A 9,805-nucleotide genomic window follows, 5' to 3' on the forward strand; every position below is an offset into this window, starting at 1 on the left:
GCTTATAAGGGTGTGGACCTCGAAGTAATGCACTTGTTGAAAATGGGTCAGTTGTGTATATAAATTGTACAACTGAAAGGATTAACCAAGTTTATTAGTCTACAGCTCAAATTTATAGAAATGTATTTTTAGGTTGAATACTTAAAATAAAATGGTGTTTGTAGTGCTTTTTCGAGGTGATACGAAATTTCCTCAAGTTAAACTGTTTGATATGTCTTATTTCTAAATTAATGCAGTTAATTAAACAAAACGTTAATATATAAAATTATAGCATTGTCAAATATGTAGGTGGCGTAAATGAAGTTTATGCATGAGAAGATGGGTAATTAAGTATAGAACTACAAAATGGTTACCTCAGTATAAAAATGGGATACACATAGTATTATTAAAGTTAGAAACCTCGTTGTAACAGTATAGAACATTGAAGTGTGGCTGTAATCAGGGGGTGTAGTACTGCATGAGTACACCGACATTTCAAAAAATTAAAAATATGTATGAAAAAAGTTATTCAACTTACACCTGAAATTAAGTGTCTTTCATAACCAAACATTTAACCAAAGGTCGCTTTTTTTTAGTTATTCATGTTGACAGAATGGAGGTATACAAGGCACCACAAAAATCAAGGTAGTTAATATTATAGTGGATTTAGAAAGATGGTAAATGAATGATGTATGAGATTCTAAAACCTGTTTTAATGTTAGTGACATTTATTTGGTACACAGTTGTTTTTTCTGCCTTGCTGCTTAATTTGAAGGAAGATGAGTGTTTTCTTTCACTTCTATATGCGTATTCAGATCGGCTTTAATGTAGCCTCAAATAATTAGTGTTAAATATGTTTTGTTTATTTAAAATGAATTTTGAAAAATTAGAATTAGCCTTTGAAACCTTTACCCTTATGGTGACGTCACATGACTGACAAATTTGGGCGACGCTCCGACACTATAACATTTAGCACTAATAATGGTTGGAGACGGATTGAATGGGTAATGAAGAAAACTTTAATACAAGTTTAACATAACAGCAAATGTACAACGTTTCAACAAGGCTTTGTCATCATCAGCTGCACTAAAATAAGTTAAGCAATGTAAAATATAAAAGTAAGAATAATCAATACCAGCTCAAAAAATATAAAATATGAAAGCATTGTTTCAGTAACGTAAAAGTGGAAGGTTTGTCAAAGCCGTATTTTTTAATTATTTGGTCATAAGCTCCGAAGATCACATAAAAACTGTGTTCACCTCAAACCTACCTTATTCAGTTAGTTAAGTTCCCCAGTGGTTCATCAGCAAGTTTCTGAACTTACAATGCTGAGATCCAATGTTCGATTCTCCGCGGTAGAGAGAGTGCAGATAGCCAATTTTTATTTGCATTACGAAAACACGAAGTTACTTAATAAGCTCAGTGTTGCCATCTACTCTATTTCTACTTTATGGAGAAAACAATTTTGTCAAACAGTTAAGCATGCTATTTAACAAAGTGTAGGCTTGCCAGTATTTCGAAGTGTAAAACAGGTGGAATGAATTTAATAACTGCATAATTCTTGTAAAAACGTATCATACAATAAATCAAAAGAGCAGCATTATAGTCAAGTTGCATGAATCATTCCCTCAGTCTCAGCAACGTTGACATCATTAATATGTTCGATAGAAAACACATTTGATAAACACAAAATAACAATAAGCAGGACCTGTCGCTTAAATAGTTTAAGAAAATATAAAATAATGTTCAATATATTTTTTTTTTGTAAATACGGTAGATTCACTGATTAAAAGCACTAGACAGCAGAATAGTTTTAGAATCGGTAGTCTGTCGCTTAGCACAGTAGGATTGGCAAAGTATGAAACTGAAAGCGGTTTCAGAGTGCATTGAACAGATATCTATTCTAGAAGACAAGCAGAAGAGAAATATGATGACAATCGATTATCATTACTGATGAGGTTGATTTATTTGGAAGGGGTTTCTTCTAACTAAATTACATAATTATTTCAAAATTATTCAGCTCACTTTGTTATGCACTTGGTAGCTGGCATTGACTTGCAAACGTTACAGTCAACTATGATCTAACAACGACGAAAAGTTCTTTCCCCCATAAGCGTTTATGTGGATTTTGCTTATATTTTAGACACTGCCCCTTTACTTTTTCTCTGTGCCTCAAAAACTGATAAAAAAATTTAATCTTAACATGACGTAAACGTTCAAAATAGTATTAAGACTACAAATTGCTAACGTACGTTATTGTTAAAACGGGAACACGGTTTCAAGTCAGAGCAAGGCTACCATGCCTTCACTTAACCCAATTTTTCTTTACCCTTCTGAGGTGCCGTAACATTGTAAAGTTCTCCCGCCATTTCCTGGACAAAATTAGAACGATTAGGAGGAAAGGGAAGCAAGCGACAAAATAGCATCCTAGCTGCACAGATCTTCGACCTCGAGGTAAAGAGCCTCCTTATCAAGCTCATTTACAGTTTGTCTTTTTTAAAAAAAAAGGTTCAACTCTTCTTCCCACATACTCTCTAGAAGTGAGTACTTTTAAAGTTTTAACCTGACATCTGAAATATGCGGAATAATTCTTTGGGAAATAGAAAAAAAGAAAAGAAAGAACTTTTAAGTAAGATAAGAGTAAGGTTCTAGTATGATAAAAGTAATGATGCGAAAGATGGAATCAAGATAAGGTATGGTTTGAAAAAAATCCCAAATATACTTCATGATTATAATAGGAAAAGCGGTATTGAATTTATGTTTAGGTGATTTTCTTTTCTGAAAGACTTAATTTGTATGCTGTGAGAAAACACATTATCATCTAGGTATCGAAACCTGATTGCCAGGGTTATGAGTCGGCAGACATACCGCTGTGCCACTGGGGGGGGGGGTGATGATGTAACTAGAAAGGGGTGAAGACAGGCTCGGTGAAAACAAAGCAACTAAAAAGTCGTGAGGACAGGCTCGGTGATAATAAAGTAATTAGAAAGTCGTGAGATAGGCTCAGCAATAATATAGCAACTAGAAAGATATTCAATAGGCTCAGGAATAATAAAATAACTAGAAAGATTTGAGATAAGCTCAGTGATAATGAATCAACTAGAAAGATGTGAGATAGGCTCATTGATAATAAAGCAACTAGAAAGATGTGAGATAGGCTCTGTGATAATACAGCAACTAGAAGGATATTCAATAGGCTCTGTGATAATACGGCAACTAGAAGGATATTCAATAGGCTCAGGAATAATAAAATAACTAGAAAGATTTGAGATAGGCTCAGTGATAATGAATCAACTAGAAAGATGTGAGATAGGCTCAGTAATAATGAATCAACTAGAAAAGCAGAAAGATGGGCACAGTGATAGTAAATAAGCAAAAAATGATGAATATAGGCTCAGTGATTAAAACATGATTCTTTCTATGTGCAATTTCATATTGAATGATATTAGAAAAATCTAATTCCACTAATGACTTCTATCACACCATTATAACGCCGCTTCTTCTTCAAAAAAGCAGTAGCTATTACTCTACGTTTAGCCAGTGGTAATTAAGCAGCAGCGTTTCCTTTACCGTAAGCCGGTGGTAATTAAGTAGCAGCAATTCCTTTACCTTTAGCCGGTGGTAATGAAGCAGCAGCAATTCCTTTACCTTTAGCCGGTGGTAATGAAGCAGCAGCAATTCCTTTACCTTTAGCCGGTGGTAATGAAGCAGCAGTGATTCCTTTACCTTTAGCCGGTGGTAATGAAGCAGCAGCAATTCCTTTACCTTTAGCCGGTGGTAATGAAGCAGCACCGATTTCTCTACTTTTAGCCGATATTAATTAAGCAGCAGCGATTCCTTTACCTTTAGCCGGTGGTAATGAAGCAGCACCGATTTCTCTACTTTTAGCCGGTGGTAATGAAGCAGCAGCAATTCCTTTACCTTTAGCCAGTGGTAATGAAGCAGCACCGATTTCTCTACTTTTAGCCGGTGGTAATGAAGCAGCAGCAATTTCTCTACTTTTAGCCGGTGATAATTAAGCAGCAGCGATTCCTTTACCTTTAGCTGTTTTGAATTCTTTAGTTAACGTTTTATTTCAACACCACAAAAGAAATAATGAACTGGAGCCCAATAAATTTGGAAGTGAAAGAGCCTGGTTATACTTTGTCCTCACAGTATCATTCCTTAATCGAAATAAAGATAAAATATGTTTAATTTTATTTCAACAAATCGATAAGGTAGAAGTATAGAGCTTTTATTGAATATATTAAAACAACAACAACAGGGATTCTATTTCATATTGAACATTAGAATAAAGTGAAGCTTACTGAGCAGGTAAATATTACTGTAATACTCTTTGGTCCGAGCTTTCCTTATTATCTTTCAGTGCCTCTATATATTTGAGTTTAAAACAACACCGTTAAGTTTAACGACCTGTTTAGTAGTGCAGCTGGTTTTCTTTCTGTGAAATATAAATAATAATTTTAAAAAAATCTTATAACCGAACAAGAGATGGCGCAACAGAGACAAAAAGAGCAATAGGCGATGCTCTGATTTTAATGTTTGAGATTCAATAATTGGCTAAAAAGGTACTGTACTTAAACACGATTTTTTCAAACAATATTTATAAAATACTTTACAACATGTGCGTAGCTGTTCAACGCCGAACTTTGTTGAATAGCCCTTAAAAACAATAAATGGAAGCAAACTGCTGAGTCATCCTGGAATTTTATGCCTAGGGTGCAACTTGGGAGTATACTTGTGTTTAAAAGATGGTTACACAAATGTATCAGTTTGTAAGGATACTGAATAAGAAAGCATAACATTTTTGTCTACCTTCTCTTGAAAATTATTATGGTTTTTGGAAATATTCTGTTACGAACTTCACTTGGGATTCGTAAAATATGTAACGTCGAGTTTGTTTGTTATAGAAGTTGGAATAAAACAAGTATTTTTATAGCTTATAAAATTGTAAGAAGATAAGTTTTGTTTTTCTAATTAACTTTGATGAATGGTTTATGATTTTTCCATCGTGCTTTAGTTACGTTATTTTACTATAATATGTACTTTATTTATCAATTCACTTTTTTTCCACCAAAAACTACTTTTGTTGAAATGAAAGGTGATTACCTTAGTCTCTATTTTAGTTGCTATTAGTTCACACGAATAATAGTCTCTATTTTAGTCATTATAAGTTCACATGAATATTGTTATTATCTTGTTAAAGCATTCTCTTATTATGAAATGTGAAAAGTTTTCTATTATAGCTCCACATTGGCATCACTATAGTTGTTCAGCGTAATTAAAAGATCAATCCGCGTATGAAGCTTGAAATTAATAGGGCATAAGGTTTCATGTCAGAAAATATATTTGGTATTTTCAACAAGCATGGCACTTTACGTGACACATGTGTTACACGGCTAGGTCAGAAACCCAAAGGTTTTGATATAGTCGTCTCTAATTTAGAACTGTTTACCAGAAGGAGAGCAGCGTCCTGAAAGCTACACTTAGCTGAATAACAAAATTTACTATCGCTTTCATGGCAGCTAAAAGTGCGGAACGTGTTCAGTGGCATATCGTGGCTCGTTCGTTTATATTAATCTGTAAAATGGGCTGGACGTGTCTTAGTAATTGACGTGCTTATACTGTAAATCCAAGGGCTCATGGTGAGTTCCGCAATGTGTGGCTAAGAGTGCGCTATAAGAGTGACAGTTAAATCCTATTATTCGGTCAGATAATAGTAGGTTAAGAGCTGGCGATGGGTGTTGACTAATTTCCTTTCTTCTGGTCTATCAGCTCATGCCATGCGTAATTAGCACAGAAGTCCTAAAGCAAACAAACAAACAAAAAAATCATGTGTAAACGATTAAGGCATTTTATTCATCTTATTTAATGAATTTTTGTTACTGCTCTGAATTTGAATGAACAATGTATGTATTTTGTACTTTTTAAACTGGGTCAGTGTGTTACTGCACACTAGTGGCAAGTATATGTTTAATTAGAATGTTCTAAATCTTTAAGTTTTACTCACTAAACCAGTAATTGGTATTTTCAACGTGAGCGACATCTTCTGCAACATATGGGTTAAACGACCAGGTCAGACATCCCTAAAGTTCAGATGTATCCGTCCCTAATTTTAAACTACTTAACAGAGAGAGGATAGCCAATTACCATGTTAATGAAGATACCTATATGGACATTTCCCTGAAACGGATCGGAACAAGTGCGGTTTACTCCTACCCTCATGTTTGTATCAACATAAACATTTGCCTGCTCCTGAACCACAGTTACGGGTCGGAGCAAGCGCGGTTTACACCGACCCTCATGCTGTATCAACATAAACATTCATTTGCTCCTGAACCACAGTTACGGGTCGGAGCAAGCGCGGTTTACTCCTACCCTCATGTTGTATCAACATAAACATTCATCTGCTCCTGAACCACAGTTACGGGTCGGAGCAAGCGCGGTTTACTCCTACCCTCATGCTGTATCAACATAAACATTCATCTGCTCCTGAACCACAGTTACGGGTCGGAGCAAGCGCGGTTTACACCGACCCTCATGCTGTATCAACATAAACATTCACCTGCTCCTGAACCACAGTTCGGACAGGAGGAAGAGGTATTTTGAACTTTACCCTTTCTGATCTATCAAAACCAAAATCTAGATAACGAAGCTGAGTCGAGCTGAGTCAGTTACCAGTATTAGCCTTCACAAGGACTCTGTCCTCTTTTAAGCCAAACAACGGGATTTATTGTGACTCTTATAACGCACCGCAACTAAAAGTGTAGAGCATGTTCAGAGTCCTCGCGATGCTAATTCTAGTCTTTAGAACCCGTAGCTTGGCAAGTTAGCCACTAGATAAATTCGGTCGTGTTCACTAACTAACTACATTATCAATGTGATGCCTTTTTAACAAGAAGGATTCAGTGATAAATGGACATAGTTCTAGATATTTACTCAATATGTAATGCCAATTTCAATTTCGAGAAGTATTGAACAACAACAAGTTATTGGAAGATGTTTGTTATATATGCATTTAGTAAAAAGAAATATTATTGTTATATTTTTTCCCATTTAGTAAAGAGAAATGTTGTTTTATTTTTTCTTGTCTCGATGTCTTCTGGTGGAAATTATTTCATTACAAACAATTAAAATTTAGTTTTTACGTATAAATTTCTATTGATTATTATAACTGTTGCAAGCTTTTATCTTTAAACCACTTAATCATCCGCTCATTTATCATAGAATCGGTAGACTATATGTAGGGATGGCCAAGGTACTCAATAGGCATAATACAAATATGCACTCCAAAAATCAACATTGACAGAGAGTTATACTTTAAAAGGTGATTTTCACTCATTTTAATTTGTTTCTCTATCCAACAAGCCCAAAAACAAGGCAAAAAAATACATCGCTAAGATACCAAACCAGAAAGTGACCAACCCACCAAATTGTTCATCTTTCTTCTTCTCGTTTCAGTCAAGATAACTCTAAAACTACTTTATCACTAATGTATGTTTCTGGGCAGTGCAAAATGTCATCGCTTAGTTGTAATATCTAGTGTTAATTACAAAAATCATATAACTCTAATGTAAACTATGTTATGATTACCTCTTGAAGTTAGTTCTTCTTTAAAGAAATCTGATGGTCCTTTAAAAATCTTAAGTACAAGGTGAAACAGGAATTACCAGACAATAACATATTAAGATTAGGTTACTGTAACATATAGAATACTCAATGCTTTGTACACTATACAATCGGTGACTTTAGGGAGCCAATCCTTATATTATGTATTAAGTGAAGGAGTAAAAAAATCAATACACATAATATTAAATTTTATTACACACATCAATAGAATACACTAACTTTCAGGCAGGGAAAAAACGTCACAAAATAAGTAATTAAAACACACAAGAATACAGAGATAATTCATGACTTTAAATATTACAATTTAATATTACACTGTGAAATGCACAAGTACATAACGGTTACGAGAGTCTTTGTTATGAATTTTGCGCAAAGCTACACGAGGGCTGTCTGCTAGAGAGAAGGCAGGTAGTCATCACCACCAACTCTTAGGCTACTCTTTTACCACCGTATCATTATAACGCCCCCACGCCTGTTTGGTGTGACTGGGATTCGAACCCGCGACCCGCAGATTTCGAGTCGAGCCCCTTACCCAACTGGCCATACTGGGCTTACGAGAGTCTATAAGAGTGTGTAATAATCAAGATATGTTTGATTAAGTACTTAAGTACGTCCTAGGCTCTTAGTTACGCTGCATTGGTGCCTACCCTGACATGACCATGATATTACGATAAACAAACTGCATACCAACAATATATAACTTACAACTACAGTAGTATTAAAGTTTAGTATACATTTTACGATGTAACATTACATTTTAATATTGAAAGTCATGTAGGGATGGTTTATGCATAGGTGTATCATCCTTATATTCTTGTTTGCATTATTTTTACTCTAACATTTTACATTTACAAAATGTTTATATTACTTGTATACATTATACATAATCTAAGGACAACAAGGGATCTGTTAATCCATCTAGGCTGCCCATGCACTAAACAGTAGCCCTCCTCTGATCCCTTTCCAACATTTCATTGTCTTTCCTAGGTAACGAGCCCAAAACTCAACATTATACTTCAAATGTGGCCTAACCAATGATCTATACAATGCTATTATAAGCTGTTTAGAATTGTATTCAATATTTCTGTAAATACAACCTAAAACCATACTTGCTCTACTTCTAGCAACAGTAAATATTTTGGATGGCCTATGAGACTGATCAACTAGAATACCAAAATCCTTTACTTCCATAACACTGTTAAGATTATTCCCATTAAAATTATACTTATAATTCAAATTATTACATCCGACATGCATTACCTTACATTTATACGTTCAACTCGCTAAATAATTCAAATCATTTTGCAAAGCAGCAACATCCACATTAAAACCAGTGGCACCCTAAACCTGAATATTATCAGCAAATTTAAATAACTTATTGACCATGTATTAATGTAAATTAAAAAGAGCAAAGGTCCCAACACTGGTCCCTGAGGTATCCCACTTGTGGCATTAATCCAGTTTGACCGAACTACATGAATAAAAACCCTATGCTTTCTTTTATCCAGTCAGTTTTGTATTCAATGATCCAAACTACTATCCACTGCCCATGCCATCAGAGGTAATGTTTTTAACACACTATTTTATGCAGCACCTTGTTAAACACAGTCTTGGCCAAAATGTTTGCATATTTTGTAACAAATAAGATCATTATTACTAAAATGCATTTCATCAGATATCTGTAGAAAGATTTGTTATCAGCATTTCACCTATCACAACAAAATCTTACTAAAATATATATATAATGACAAAACATAAAATCCATCAAATTATTGTAAATAACGTCCGTAACCTTATATCAGTTCGTATTAAACATTCAGTACTTGGTTGGTCCCCATCTACTCTAATAACCTCTGTAAGAGGACGTCGCATGATGTCGATGAAGTTATTGATGTAATCCACTGTGATTTTATTCCAACTTGTCACTAGAAGATGCTGAAACTCAGCTACAGTAGCTAGTTTAGGGTCGTAATTAGCAATTTTCAGGCTCAGTTCTGCCCAACAGTTCTCAGTATGATTACATTCTGCAGACTTTGTTAGCCATTGCAATCTTGTAACGTCCTTCTGGTCGAGATAATCCTGTAAAATACGTGCAGTGCGGGTATTGACATTGTCATCCTGGAAAACACAATTATTACCAAACCTTGTCCTAGCATGTGGCAGAAATATTATCTTCATGTGATACCTGTAGGGGGTG

Source organism: Limulus polyphemus, unplaced genomic scaffold (assembly GCF_000517525.1).
Source record: "Limulus polyphemus unplaced genomic scaffold, Limulus_polyphemus-2.1.2 Scaffold68, whole genome shotgun sequence".
In the NCBI taxonomy this organism is placed as follows: domain Eukaryota; kingdom Metazoa; phylum Arthropoda; class Merostomata; order Xiphosura; family Limulidae; genus Limulus; species Limulus polyphemus.